The sequence below is a fragment of the Paramisgurnus dabryanus genome, chromosome 15, assembly GCF_030506205.2.
Source record: "Paramisgurnus dabryanus chromosome 15, PD_genome_1.1, whole genome shotgun sequence".
Taxonomy (NCBI): Eukaryota; Metazoa; Chordata; class Actinopteri; order Cypriniformes; family Cobitidae; genus Paramisgurnus; species Paramisgurnus dabryanus.
Window position 1 is genome coordinate 20,534,577 of NC_133351.1, and position 16,397 is coordinate 20,550,973.

The following is a 16,397-nucleotide window of genomic DNA, read 5'->3' on the forward strand; positions in this document are numbered from 1 at the left end:
TGTTGTTTTATCTTGAGGAACAGAACGATCAGAAATATTACTAAAACAGTTTCACGACTAGACGTATTCATTTTATTTATATAGCGCTTTTCACAATTGTTCATTGCTCCAAAGCAGCTTTACGAAATAGAAACAAAGAAAACACAAAAAAAAGCAAAGACCAACAAAATCATGGCAGTTTTTAAATATAGTTTAGAATGGAGTACATGAAGTTACAGAGATATTCAAATTTTTTCCCTTATTTGAATAATGTAATAAGTAGTAAGTGACGCCATTGATTCCAAACTATAGTATCAACAAAGTCTAGGATATGGAGTACATAGAGGTATTCAAATTGCGTTGTTCCATTATAGATAGATAGGTGTGTGCACAGCAGCTAGAGCTCTAGTGTACAGTAGTAAGGTAAGAGCTGTGCATCTCTGTGTCCATCAAGGCAGGACTGGCCCTCCAGGCAAACTGTTCCAGACTAGAGCTCTCTCATTTCAAAGAGACCACTGACCATGAAGTCCCAGTTGTTTTGCAGCATAATTAGATTGTGGCTTATATTTCACATCACAGAATCCAAAAATATACATTGCAGATGTTATCGCCCATTTGCTGCATTCCTCTTTTAAGGATTGTTTTGTTGTGCAACTGTGTTGAATCACTGATTAATTCAATAATATCCACACAAAGTAAAGGACAAAGCTTATAGACTTATAGAGCTCATAGAGTGAGATTAGGGTTGGGGAAACTTAATTTTGCCCTAACATCCGTCCCTAGACTGCTGGCCAGAGGCAGAAACAGCTGTCTGTGTAGGTACATATGTCTCACTTATTCTGATGCACTGCACTTCCTTTAGACAAGTGCTAGTGTTTTGTTATTGGTTTTCAATAGCACATAGATCTCTTGGATCAAGGATGTGTTTTTCTTCCTGTGTGTTTTGAATAAACTAAAGCCATCAATGAGCTGGCAATATGCAATTTTGTGTCCTTGCTACATAAAGGTTGGTGGAAAAAATAATTTCCTGAGGATAAAATGGCCACATTGTTGGTCTCAAAACCATCCCGGCCCTCATCTCCATTGCGTCCAGCAGCAAATGCACTCAATATTCTACATCATAATAGTGCCGGTGCGTAATATGTGTTGAAAGGGACTTACGGTGTTAAGACCCCTTCTGTTGTGCAAATATTGTTGCCAATGAGCTCTTACTCCTGTTTTACATAAGGTTGATTTTGAATATTAACACCTGACCTAATTCACTCTTTGTTTTGCTCACAAACATGACATTGTACAGTGAAATTAAGATAAGGGCCATTCTGATCGAGCCATTTTTGTGATGAATGACTGTTAACCATGACATTATTAACAGCTAAGAGCTTGAAACGTAGCTTCAAATCTACAAACAAAATGTATAAATGCACATATATAAATAACAAAATTGAAAGGTATTATTTTTTTTATGTCATCTTCAAGGCAAAAATGTAATTTAATTATCTCAATATATTAGGATTGAAAATCATTGTTTACTGCATACAGAAATAGTATGCAAGGAAAGCATTGATGAGTTTTGTGTGCAGACCAACGTGCTGTTTACATATGTTTTCTTATTTGTACAGGATTTTGGGGCGATTTACCGGACAGGGATTAGACTAGTCCTAGACTAAAATAAATATAAGAGCTGTCCAAACTGAAAACAACTTGCACTGACATATTTTAAAATACAATATTTTTCCCTCATAATGCACTAGTAAGACATGTTTGTTATTTCCTAATTAAACTAAGGCCTAGTCCTGGCTTAAACTAATCCCTGTCCGGCAACCCCCCCCCCCCCATTATCTTATAATAGTGTTAACTCAAAAATAATATATAAACATATAATAAAAGCAAGAATGAAACTCTAAGCTACTTCTTTACCAAACGCCACTATCAAAACATGTAAATTCACATGAAATAGACGCCTTGTTAAAGCAACACTATGTAGTTTTAATGTAAAAATGACTTACAGCTCCCCCATGTGGTTGAAAAGCGCAACAGTGCCTGGTATCAGACACTCTTTTGCAGGCAGGGGGAGGGGCCGGGCTGTGTTTCCTACCCTCCACCGCCACTTTCAGAGTGTGCTTGTAGCAGCTAGGAGGCTGCTTGGGTTGCAGTAACAGTACAATTTGTCCAGTTAAAAGTTGTTCTATCACTGAAATAATTTTAGAGACATTATTTAAAGGTAAAAAAACTACATAGTGTTGCTTTAAATAGTTATTAATTGCTGTGAGAATTATTGAATTGTGTTGGTTAACTAGATAACACTTACCATTTTCAGTTGCTTAATACACTGCTGCAATGCTAAGATGTTATAGGTGCTATGCAATTGCCATATAGAGTTGGTATGTGGTTATCATGGTGTTCTGGGTGGTTGTTACATCAACAAAGTTTTATGTATTTAACTAAAGTTAAAGTTTATTTAACTAAAGTCGATGTGTTTCGACAAGAAACTTTCTTGATCATGTGAACAAATATGATTTTAAAGAATTATTTAGTTTGACTTTATTTCTACCTCATCAGTATTTAATGAGAGACTTGTTAACCAACAGTCAGACCTGTATGAATCTGACTAAGTGAAAATATAGGTTAGTTATGGTTATATAAGCACTAACATTGCATGCCTTTAAGCTGTTACTCATAAGTGGACTAATCAAACTTTCCATCCACACCCTGAACACAAAGTCTATTGGCTGTTGGGTTCATTTGTATTTATAGGAGAGATTGCAGCTTTATTTTAATCAAACAGATGAGTTAATATCAAGGGAGTGTAGACAGACATGGTTCTATGCACTAATGACAAAACAATCCAACTGTACACGTTTGCAGTCTTCACTCATGACTTGTTTTAGGAATGTGGCACAGTTCCCAGCCTGTATCCCTGGCTCAGTGATGCCAGAATCGGTGACTACCTCAGTAATATATGCATCTATATAAGCATAGCACTGCATACAAGAGCAGAATAGCCTAGAGGTGACACACATCTGATACATTATGCACATCCCATACAAAACAGTGTCTTTGTTTAGTTGATGGACATACTGGAATCCAGTATATGTGTCAGTGTGTTTTCAACAGGGGGGGCTTTGTCTGTATTTGTGTCGGTGTGTTTTGTGAACACTGAGTTTATGGAACAATCAATTGTACCCACAATGGCATCTAATGGTGCCAAATATAGATTATGGAGCATTTTCCTACTGTACACCAGTGGCGGTGGATGACTTCTCTTCTAAAGGGGCACGATTTAAAATATGTATTCGGAGTGTCGTGTGTTGCTCTTCATATCAAAATATGTGTTTGTTGCATCATGTGAACCATATGCATGCATCTTGTCAAAATACGTGCCTGGTGCACACGCGTCGAAAGGGTTTATGATAATAGCTCACTATTACGAAATACTGACAAGACACTAAACTCTTTAGATTAAGCAAACATGACATGTCTCTTTTATCATAAACCCTTTCGAAGTATCTGCAGCAGGGTCGTATTTTGACATCACACATGATGCACATAAGTTTACATGACGCGCTAAAAACACATATTTTGAAATGACAAGCCACACACATGATGGGCTACATTTCATCCGCATCATGCTGATTCACATGAGGTCCTAAATATAGTTCTTGCGGCACAAAAATAGTGTTGTGATGGAGGCGAACCTCTCTGAAATAAAACTAGGCTCATTTATTAGTTTTTGTGATGTTGTATGAAAGGCAGTCCTTGCTTCAGTGATCACTGTGTGAGCTGTGTATATGAATTATTGAGGCTGTGGTAGAGCCCTCATAAATTAGGAATGGCAGAGTCTTTGGGCAGAGTGACGGCCACGGTCTTGTGGCCGTTCACCGTCTTTAGTATCATGGCCACCAGCATGACACATTCTCTAGGCCCTGAGGCCCATTAATCTGATGGTTTGTATATAAACCTTGAATCAAAAAACAAGGCATTTGATCCATTTTGTTTACTTGTCAGTTACTGTAAATAGATGTTTGTTATACTGTAAAATTGTTCGGAGTACTATGAAGTCCTACAGTCAATATTTCATTTGTGAGTTGTCATTTATCGCATTGTTTTTATGAGCACTGTATGGTGCTATTCATAAATAGACAATATAAATACAGCCCTCTGGAGAAGCTTTCAAGCTAATGCATTAAACATTTACTGGGTGTAGTGTAGTGTATTAAACCAACCACAAGTGAACCACAGGGACATGAGGTTTTGATCCTTCTGCAACTGGGTCTGCTATAAATGTTAAATGCATCTTAAAAAATTGTCCGTAGGTTTCACTTTAAAGGTTTTAAAAAGTATACTTCTGTACCTTAAGAGTATTTAATAGTTCCCCAGGGGTACATATTGGTACCAAATATTGCATAATATTGCATAAAAGGTACACTTTGGTACCAAATGTATACAAATCTGTATCTAGATGGGACCAGGGCTCCAGACTGCCACCAAATGGGGGCATTTTGCCACCAAAATTTGAGAGTGTGCCACTGAATTTTACATCCAGTCGCACATGTGCGACCCGTAAATTTAACCTTTTTTTGTGATGTGACACTGAATTTGAAACAGCACATTGTACTTTCTGCATCTATCAATGTATTTATTAGTAATACAGTGTAAATAAGTAGAAATGTGAATATTTGGTTAGCATGTTGATTCAGGGTGTGTGCCCCTAAATTTTCTGGTTGAGCCCCTAAAATTTTCAGTTGGGGGCCACTGTGCTTCTAGTGAAAAAAGTTAGTCTGTAGCCCTGGGGACATATTGTGCCACTGACATACAGTGACAGCTAGGGATAATTTTTTTACCATTTTATTCTCAAAACATATTTTGATGTTACTTTCACTTAAAGGCGGAGTGCATGATCAAAACACTCTTGTTGCCAATCAGCAGTAAGGTGCGTATCTACTAACTGACATCGTTGCCTGGGTTGCGTATGTTTGGGGCGGGTCTATCAAAAAAAGGTCCAGATTCTATTGGGGTAGGGGCCTGTTTGTTTAGATGATTTCAAATATCAACATTGGCTTCAGAGATCACGGACCCTTCCTTTAACAAATTAAGTTCAAGTATTTCATCATGTTTTATAAGTTATGATTACTTATTACAATTCAAAACTTAAAAGATTAGGTTGAATTGATTGTATATTTATTACAGGGTACTAATCTGTGTAAAAAAAGTTCTTATTGTTGACCTTTGAGATTTCTCAGAGCCTTGGATTGTGTAAGCCTAGAACCCTTGAAACAAAAGCTTATAGTAAATTGAGTCCCTCCTGAGTGCTTGGTATCAGATGCTGTAAATGCATCGGCCAACAACCTCCTGTGTTTTATCCCAGTGGATCACTGACTAACAGCAGAAGCAAAGAGGAAATCCCTCTTGTTTTCCTATCCCGAGCCTAAAAGATTCAATGGCTGAGGTTACAGCAGACTAAGGAGCTCTGACAGGCTCAGCTCATGTCAGTAAAGGCTCTTTCTCCATATGGCCCGGCAGCATCCACCGAACGCAACATACTGTAATTACACCGTACAGTCAATATCCTCTGAAAGTCCTCTTGGGAATTCTGGGGAATGCTGCAGAATTCCATACTGCGATCCATTAGAGACAGTGGTTCATTTCTGTTGTGAATTATTAAGGATATTATCTGTGTTTTTTATAGCTGAGATTTTGAATGTGTTGTGTAACTAATTTTAGTCATTGTTACATCACTGTCTATGAGTTGGATTAAACAAAAATAGCATTCCAATTAATTTAAGAGATTAAAGACAATGACTGTGAAAGGATGTTAGACCGCCCCAGCTTCCCATTTTAGCTCCGTTTCAAAATTTACGAGCTGGGTGCCAATTTATTGTCATCTGTTTAACTTTGCTTTGGTTCACAGGGTTACAGACACAAAAACAAGGAAAACCCCCTTGAGAGGACAGGTGGAGGAAAGAGAGTGCATATCTGGGAGGTCCTTTAGTGAGGTCTGTGCTTGAGTGGTTCCCATGCCAACAGTGAATGGATCTATGTTTGGAGCATGCTCAGTGAGGAGCTGATGCCTGTAACAATAGCCGAGAGAGCTAAAGGAGCTCACACGCTGCCATCACATCAGACTGGATAGACCTCTGCCGTCTTACTGACACGCTTCTGCCTCTCGTCTCTTACCTGGATTTCTTTCATTCGAATAAGGTACGAGAACTTTACATGGAAATTATATGGAAATGGCTTGGATAATTTATGTAATTATTTTGCCATTGGTGTTTCCTTTTGAAAATACTCTTATGTTGTGCTTGTTAAGTTTGATGATTTATGTAGGAATGCATGAACATTTATTTATTTTGCTGGATGTCGTCCAATATATCCATTGGGCTAAATATAATTAATAAATAAATGTATGGGGTTTATCTGTTACGTGTTTACCACCTTTAAGTTAAATGGATTTTTTTTTTGTTTAAAATTTGCTCAATACCTACACGAAAATCTATTAGATGATTATAGTAAAAGTGTAGCAAGCATTTTTTTTTGCATAAAGTTAATGTCTTGTATAGTATCCCTGGTTTTATGTTTGTTTTTTTGTAGTAAGGGTCGACTTGCTGAAGTAAACAGCATTCGTATAATTTGCATACTTCTCATGACACAGGATGGATCTGAGGCATTGATCATGTGCTTTGTGGGGAGAGAGAGAGAGTAAGATAAAGAGAGCTGTATTCATACTTGCTGCACTGTCACACGATCTTTCTGTTGTGAGTTGTCTTCATGCATCACTGACCCCCTGACGTGTCACTGTGACGATGGGAGGTAAAGGGTCAGGCTGTTTCGTTGTGACAACACCGGCATTCTTGGTTTTGTCTGATCCAGTTCACCACCCTGTACCTCAACAATACACAGGGCACCGGCTCGCTGGAGATGCGGCCGCCCGCTCTAATGAAACGGTCCATTGATTTATTGTGCGTTTGGGTGGGCATAGCGTTCTCCATAAGTGTCTTGCTCAGGACCACTGTGGTGTGCTGAATATGGGCTGAATATGGTCCATTTTCCCTATACAGCAGAAAGATCTCAATATTTCATCCAGTCAGACAGCAAAGGGAAGGCAAAAGACAGATAGAGTATCTCAGCATGCAGGAAATTAGAAAATAAATTGAAGTGACACTTGCTGCTTTGCAAAGCATTATCAGGGTATTACGCCGCCTTTTGTGGAACTAGATGGGGCAGAATTGTTGGGTGGCCATCTGATTATCTTGAAGATTTCTTTCTTTATTTATTTATTCATGCTTCACACCATTCCAGCATCTATGATATATTCATGGCGAAAACAGATTAATCCATACACAAGTTTATCCATACACAGGTTGAGGCCGAGGCAATTGGTATCTCCAATTCACCTAACTTGCATGTTTTTGGCCAGTGGGAGGAAACCGGAGTATTTATGCTGACACAGGGAGAACATGCAGACTCCACACAGAAAAGCCACCTGACATAGCTGGGGCTCTTGAAGATTTCACTTTTGAATAAAATGCTTTTTAAAACCAGACATACAATTTTAAATCATTGGTCTGGTCCTACTAGATCAGGGATGTCCAATCCTGCTCCTGGAGGGCCGGTGTCTCTGCAGAGTTTTATTCCAACCCTAATCAAACACACCTGATCCAGCTAATCAAGGTCTTACTAGGCAGACTAGATACTTTGAGGCAGGTGTGGTGAGGGAAGTTTTAGCTAAACTCTGCAGGACGCCGGCCCTCCAGGACCGACATTGGACACCCCTGTACTAGATGTTATCGATTAAAAACCTGAAATGTTTTTAAAGGCTCTCCTGATTTTGCCAAGTGGTTGATGTCCTCCAAGCAACATTATGTTGACCTTGGGACAACATTTCAATCAACCAATCAGATTTCAGAAATAAGTTTACAGTTTAAGTTAAAATTTAAGATTACAAACAGGATGAATTGCTTCTGACCATTGTTTTTAACTTATTATTAGTGATGTAGTACTCGAGTCCGGTCTCGGTTTTTTATGTTCATATAAAAAACACACAACGCATAACAATAATAATTAAATGCAATGTTGACGGGCATTATTTGAAAATGACATCCATGGTGCAATGCAAAGATATTGCCATAAGAGCCATTTATTTATCTCTAGAAAAATAGGCAGAAGATGATGCATGTGGTAGGGATTTTTTTAATGATAGTAAAAGCATAGTCCATACTAAGACGTTAAGACTGCTCCTCTAAACAATTCTAGCTTAGTCTGTAGGCTTAGTCTGTAGGCCTAACTATTGAATATTAACTGGGATGATATTAAATCATGAATATGAAAACTAAAATGTTTTTATGGTCTTGGTCTCGACTCCTAAAGGACTCTGTCTCGACTCAGACTTGCTTCCTCAAAGACTCGATCTTGACTCGGACTCGACTGTATTTGAAAACCAACGGACTTGGTCTCGACCCTTCAAAGACTCTGTCTTGACTCAGAATCAGCATAGGCGGTCTCATCCTCATCACTACTTATAATTTCCTTCTGATTTTAGGGTTTACTTATGGTTAGGGTTGGGGTTTGGGGTGGGTTTGGGTTTACTCACAAAAATGTTGTCCTCGGGTCAACAAGATTTGTCTCTCACTTCGAGCAGTTTTTATAGCAGATACGTTTGTGTAATAGAAAGTGTCACATTTATTGGATTAATACAGAATACTAAGCATGTTACTGGAAAACAAAGTCTGGTTTGTGGACTTCTAGAGTTTGTTATCTATGGGAGCTGACAGTTATGTTGGGAAGTATGTGGGGCATTGGCATTGAACTTCCATTGTTTATGCATGATGGACATTTGGAATAATACATTGAAAAAGCATCTGTGAATGGCAGTAGACCCACATCTCCTATAGAGATGAAGACACAAAATTGTGACATTTCAAATCTTTCTAAAATCATGATTCATAAATGTAATTCTTCGTTTTCTGAATGGAGGCTTTTTTAATCTGTTTTCTTGCATCCTGGTGCTGCATTTGTGATCCATAGTTTCAGCATTCAAATGAAGCCACTTTGAAATGGAGATGATTATGCCCAGTGTTTATAATACCCAGTATTATACCTGCATCAGACTACAGTGAGCAGACATGACGGCAAATCAATTCCTGTCCCCACCGCTCTCTCCTTATTCCTAATCCCCCATTCTCCCCCCGTTTGTCCTCCTCTGCTCTCACCTCATCGCCCTCCGATGAAAGCCCATTACCAGCCAACTGGTTCCGGCGGAGACTGGCGCACCTTCACGGAGAGATCCGCTGCTTTGATCCGTTCTTCATTCATGAAGAGCAACAAAGGAGATGATGTGTGTGTGTGCGTGGGAGGGCACTTTAGGAAAGGGCTGTGTGACTCTTATGATGTTGTCCCAGTGGATGGTTATTACGGCTCACATGGAGATGTTGAAATCGGACTGCTACAGGCAGCTCCTGGGGTCACCTAGAAGATACTAATGCATAATGCTGTTCATTTGCCATAGCTCACGTGCATTTACACAAATTTGTCAGAAGCTTATATCCGAAGCAAAGCTGTCGATTTTTTATGCATTTGTATTCCTTGTGAATCTAACCCATGACCTTGGCATTGCTAGCAATGCTCTGACAGATACAGAGCTACAGGAAGGCTAGACACATGTATTATTGTGTATTATGATTAACAGGATTGGCGTATTGGCTCTGTGGGATGTTCTCTCTTGCTTTGCACAAATTTATTAGATTAAGTCAAAATGAAAAGCAAAATAAAGAGCACAATTTCACACAACCATGCTTTAAAATAGGAGGAAAAGAATAACAAAATTCACAATATTTATACATAAAATATTTAAGACGATATACAGATAATATTAAAAATAACAATGAATAAAAAATTAAGGAAATTGTTCTGCTAATTTTTTTTATTTCTTGCTGATTCAAAAACCATGTGAGTCTTGTAACTAAACACAAAGAGTTTTGTGGATAACTTTAACAAATAATAACTTAAGTTATTAGTAATAAATTAGTCAATCATAAGTGCACAGAGAGCAGCGTAAACTTACTAAATAAAATCATACTGGTTTTGAAGTGTAATAAATCCCATGAACAGTTTAGTCCAGGTGTGGGTTTATCAGCAGACACCAGGACGTATTTCATAAGGCTGTCTGGACTGATAGCAGCTTTGCTCCAAGGTTGTCAAGTCCACACTACAGAAATGATGGAGAAGTGAGAGATATCATGATAGAATCCCATTGTTAGTCTCTCTCTCTCTCTCTCTCTCTCTCTCTCTCTCTCTCTCTCTCTCTCTCTCTCTCTCTCTCTCTCTCTCTCTCTCTCTCTCTCTCTCTCTCTACTGCAATCCTCCCTGTTTTGTTTATCAGCGAAGCTCCTGGGATTGTCTCTTCTCTTTTGTTTCTCCAGCTTACCCTTTTTTTGTTTGCTATTTTCTCTTTACCTCTCATCGTTCTGCCTCTCCAATCCTCTTATCAGGCTTTCTGCTCTCACCTATCAATCACTCTCTCCCTGTCCCATCACATTCCTCTCTGTCCTTGGTACAGTATGTTAACCTCACATTGTATTTCACACCGGATCTATACAGCTCTTTCTTGCTCTCTGGAGACTCATAAGTGTGAAGTCACTCTAATCCAGAGCAGGTCTGCATGTTGTTTTTGTTATTGTTAGTGTTGCCAAAGCTGCTGATGTCATTAGCCAGCCAATGAAAACATGAACTGCATGAGCAGTCAGAAGAGCTGCCTACAGGTGATAAAAAATCACTACTGTAATTCTATCTGCTACATTTGAGTATAAAACAAGACAGAAATAATAATTGACACACCTTCAAGTTTAACATCAATCACAATAGTTATACTCATAAATAATGTTAGAATAAATGATTCTGTAAATGCATCACAGCTTTTTGGTAGTTTATAAATGCTGCCATTTTTCATTATTTACATTTACAGTTTTAATATTCACACGCATTTATATTTCCTTGATAGAAAACATGTCCAAAAACCATGACACTTTAAAGGATACCTTAAAAGGTACCCCAACTATAAACACATGAATAGATTCAAACTTTAGTTGGTATGTAAGGTTGCTGGTAGACTTAGATTCGCTTTTCAAGGAGAACAGAGAACAGCCGGTTTGGACTACATACTTCCCAGATGAATGACGTGGTCACTGGTCAATATAAGAGTTTTTGACTAAGCTCCGCCCATAGTAATACGCAGTTGCCAGCAAACAACTCGCCGTTTCTCAATGTCAAGGAAGGATCCTCAGAAGCCAGAATTTCGAGGATGCTACGTCATTGACGTCCGTCGAAGGATTTCAGCCAAGGACTGAGTCCTTCGTTCGAGAAATATCCCATATACAGGAAAGGATGCATATGTCGCTCTGTCCCAAATGGCACACTCCGGACTTGTGGTCCTCCTCAGAGTCCACACTTTGATGACATCACGTAGTCCAGACTATAGGGACCCTTGATGTGAGTCCACGTGGGTGCATCGGAGTCGTATTTTGGGACAGACTCGAGCATCACACCGGAAATAGGTAGAGAGGTTGCCCGTCAGTGTGAACTCCTTCCGTCGTCTGATTGGTCTGATTGCCCTTTCGCAAGGACTTCTGGGTTGGCAAAGTGCGCGAAGCCTGCTGCAGTGCGGGCTTTGCTAAAGACCGCATCAAGGGGGCAAAGGAGGCGCTGATGAGCACTCTTCAAAGCATAAAAATGACAGATGGGACACCCTACGGACTCGTAGACTAAGTGAGAACGCGCAATTTAAGGCCACGAGACCGAAAGTCCACATGATGTGTGCCATTTGGGACAGGGCCTGTGTATCCTTTGCGCTCTTCACGCGCTGAAATCACCCACAATCCTATGCGCGCAGCACCGAAAGCACACCTTTCATTCACGCAATGACGCAATGACGTGCACTTGCTTGGCTGTTCCATTTAACGTGTTTATCCGAATGCTTAAGAGGAGCCTCGCCTAGCCTCTGAAGGAAGTGACTTGTAAGGACTAGTCCTGCCAAGGAAGTATCCTTGACATTGAGAAACGGCTTCTGGCTAAGCTAAGCTGCTATCAAATCACACCCACTAAACAAGCTACGCAATCAGAACTCGTTACATATTTCTAAAGGAGGGACTTCATAGAACAAGGAAGACATCAGCCTGTTTTTAGGACAGTGAAAACAGCGGTGTAGAGATCAGTAAATTGTGTGAAAATTGAGTTTTTTTACACACGAAACATGAACACATGTTATATTGCGCACTTTAAACACAATCAAAGCTTCAAAAACACAGGGAAAAAATGGCTGCTTTAACACTGGGATTGGCTATAAAATTAAAAACAGTACAAATGTCATAGTTTTAATAAACTTTTAAACACACAATTGACTTATCTCTATAGTGCTGTTTTCACGGTCCTAAAAACGGGCTGAGGTCTTCCTTGTTCTATGAAGTCCCTCCTTTAGAAATACATAATGAGTTCTATGTGTAGTTTGTTTAGTGTGTGGTGATTTGATAGCAGCTTAATGTAGCTTGCCGTTAGCTTAGACGTATTCCTGTGGGCGGAGTTTAGTCAAAGAACTGTTCTACTGATGTCATTAAAGCAGGAAGTAGAGGGCTGTAGTCCAAACCGGTCGTTTGCTGTTGGTTTTGAAAGGGGACTTCTGTTAAAGAAAATATATCGCCTGGCAGTGAACTTTGAGCTTTATCATTTTACAGGTATTATTTATGCTATTAGCAACATTACACACCTAGGGTTTTTAAAATGGGATCAGAAAGAATGTGACCTTTAAACGTCATTAACCCAGAATGCACTACACGCAGAACATAATTGTGGCCTCCACAGGCTAAAGATTGTAATATGTGTTGTGTTAAGTTTATTTAAAGCAATAAAATATTTCATGTGTTTTAGCAACGGATTTCAGAAGTAGAAGGCAAATGAATTATTAAAGTCTTCATAATCGAGGTACACATTAAGGAATAATTGGCGATGGGCCGTTAAATTATAAGAAAATAATGCACACCCAAGGAAGTAATGCATTATTTTCTAATAATTCAAAATGCCTATTTTTAAGACATTTGACAAGTTAGGTCTGCGGTTTACAGAAAAATAATCAACACCCATGGAACAATTCTCAGCCAATCAGAATCAAGCATTCATCAGACTAGTTCACCCATCAGAATGGTTCACCCAAAAATGAAAATTCTGTCAACATTTACCTACCCTCATGTTGATACAAACCTGTATTAATTTATTTGTTCTGCTGAACAGAAAGGAAGATGTTTTGAGCACTGTTTGTAACCAAACCAAACATTTACTTCCATACTGTAGTAGTATTTTTTGGTAAGTCAATGGTGTTTCTGCTTTATTACAAATATCTTCCTTTGTGTTCAGCAGAATAAAGAAATGTATATAGGTTTGTAACAACACGAGGGTTAGAAGATGATGACAGAATTTTAATTTTGGGGTGAACTATCCCTTTAATACTAATTTTGCATGTTTATATGACAAATACACTATGTGGCAGTGCTTACTGTTTAGCTTTGTCTTTCAGAGCAGTGGTATCATGTTTATGTGACTTATCTAATGCTGAGAGACAGTTAAAAAACCTTGTACATCGATTCATCAGTCTGGAGAGTAATTATTTCCCTTTGCTTCTCATATAGCACAAATCAGCTAATGACCTGCTTACATCACACAGGGCTTTAATGCCCATTCATTTGATTGAAAAGATTATAATCTTTTCTTCATATCCAGCTATTCATTATATAACAAGTTACCTGTGGTATTAGAATTGGGATATTTGTCTGAATGTCACATATGATTCGGTGTAATGAACAGCATTTAAGGCTTTGAATTCTAGGTCTGTTGTATCAATAACTGATGCGATTGTGTGCCATTACAGCAATTTTTACTGATGAGTGAGGTTACATAGTACTGAAACTAATGTTATTTATATCATATTCCAATTTTCTGGGTGAAATCACACACTAATGATATTGCATGTGGCAGCTCGGTCATTAATTAAACACATCCACCAACAAGAAGGCAGGCAGCCATTGATTCATTGCCATATTGACGTGTGTCTCTTGGAAATGCAAGCTCTGTAAATTGCCTTTGTGCAATCTATTGTTGCTGGCTAGAATGTCACCACAGTGTGGGTACTAGTTATTTGAGAGCATGTCTAAACGGGGCCAGATAATTAACCATTGCCTGCACACCATGGTTGGGTTAAATTAACATACACTCTTAATTCTTCTGGGTTATTTTTAACCCAATGCTGTGTAAATATCAGACAGAACACATGTTTGGTTAATAAATAAACCTATTCTGGGCTGCTTTAATGCACTGCCGGGTTGTTTTAACTCATGGTTGGGTTAACAACAACCCAGAATAGGTTTATTTATAACCCAACAAGCGTTTGGTCTAACAAGAACAGGTTGTCTTGTAATTTAACCTATGCTGGGTTGTTTTAACCCATTGTTGTTTGAAGTATAAACATTTTATGGGTTTATTTAACTGAACAGCCGGGTTTGCCCATTTTTGACCCAACGCTGGGCCATTTTTTAGAGTTTAACAACACAAGCATGGGTTAAATTAAAGCCAGTGTTTGGGTTTGTCATAGGTTTGTTTTGTAACTTAGGAAAGCTTTAATATGTAACATCACTATGTAACAATTATTTTCAACCCAGCATTGGGTGCTAAAAGGACAAACCCAAGTTGTTCGGTTGTAATTTAACCTGTGCTGGGTAGGGATGCACCGATACTGGTATCGGGTATCGGCCTCGATAACACAGTTTCTAAATACTCGAACTCGTTAAAAGTAGGGATGCACCGATAGGATTTTTTGGGACCGATACCGATACCGATTTAAACAGAGAACTTCTGGCCGATACCGATATTAAACACTTGTATACAATACTATACAGTTGGTCTATTTGCTAGTTTATTTCTGCATCAAATTATTTTTACTGAACATGGATTGGATCTAATTAACATTCAACTGACCAACATAATAAAAGAGGCACAAATTAAGCTAAAACAAATATAAGATGACAGCATGACAACCTTCAAAGGTGGTTTTTGCTGTTCAGCATTTATTTTATTAACAACATTAACTCGTTTTTTTTACATATAATGGATTTCTTTATGCAGTTAATTAATAGGCCGATACCGATTGTTTTTCTCGTGCTATTGCCGATATGCCGATGGTTTCAAATTCATCAAAAATCGGCCGATAAATATCGGCGGCCGATACATCGGTGCATCACTAGTTAAAAGTCCCCCGATACCTGGTATCGATACCATGGTTTGAGAAATGTCTATGTTTGAGCGGCGTGTAAGGGGTTAATGCCTCGTGTTGTCCAAAGAGGCAGAGTTTACAACAAACTGGAAAACTAGTCCTTTGTTTTTTTGTTAAATTATATGACTAAAGCTGTAACCTGTAAATTTAAATCATGTTTTTTATGAATTACTCGGTATCGGCAAGTACTGAAATGCAAGTACCTGTACTCGTAGTCGTATTCCAAAAAAGTGGTATCGGTGCATCCCTAGTGCTGGGTTGTTTCAACCCAAAATGTTTTATTGGTTAATTTAACCCAATGCCTGAGTCTGTTCCTATTTGTCCCAACGCTGGATTAAAATTAACCTCACTCATTTTTTGAGTGAAGAGTTTGCTCACGTGAGAATACTAGGTGGACTAATATGTTTATGGAAAAACCTGTGAACTAACACTTGTTCTCTCACCTAATCTAACATATGCATTATTCATGAACTCCGCAGAAACATAAAATATTCACAATACAATCTAGAGCTACAGAAAAAGACACACCCACCTGTTTATGTGTCATGTTTTTTATCTACTTGATGTATGGTACAACCTCACTTCACCTTGGACACCAAGGTACATTTCATTAGTAAGCAGGCCTAACGCTGTGAATACATCAGGCAGTACGCTTGTTCAGTTCACTATTGAATGCAATACACTCGTGCGAGGGTTGAATCCTAATTAACCATGATATGCTGCACCAACGAATTTGAGACTTCATCTGTCCACGTGAGATGTTTCGATGCTGTCTCTTCTTACTTTGAAGAACCGTAACCCAGCTCTGTCTTGACTGTTCTTGTCAGAGGAGTATGATGCTCCGCTCTTGAGTTCAACTGGAGCTGTGCATCTGATTATCCAGCATTCGTTCTTACAGTAACTACCTGTCTCGCACCACTGACAAGTATTGGAGTACTGTATGAAGGATCATTCAGGCTATGTATCGAATAGCATTTTGACTGATGAATCGGTGCTCCTTTAAATTTTAATATGACAGAGAAGGGTTTTGACTGACATGGACAAAGTTGCATTTGCACTCTCACATGATACCCTGCCAGGCTGATGCACTTTCTTTGGGATTAACAGCAAAACT

The 16,397-nt window shown here is 38.7% G+C and overlaps 1 protein-coding gene across 1 annotated transcript in view; it reads left to right on the plus strand.

The window, feature by feature from the left end:
• Window positions 1–5,972: 5,972 nt before the first annotated feature.
• arhgef49 (Rho guanine nucleotide exchange factor 49) overlaps window positions 5,973–16,397 on the plus strand; it is a 30,149-nt gene continuing 19,724 nt past the window's right edge. The window contains exon 1 of the mRNA XM_065251484.2: window positions 5,973–6,177. The gene's annotated coding sequence lies outside the window, so the exon portion shown is untranslated. The remainder of the gene's footprint in view (window positions 6,178–16,397) is intronic.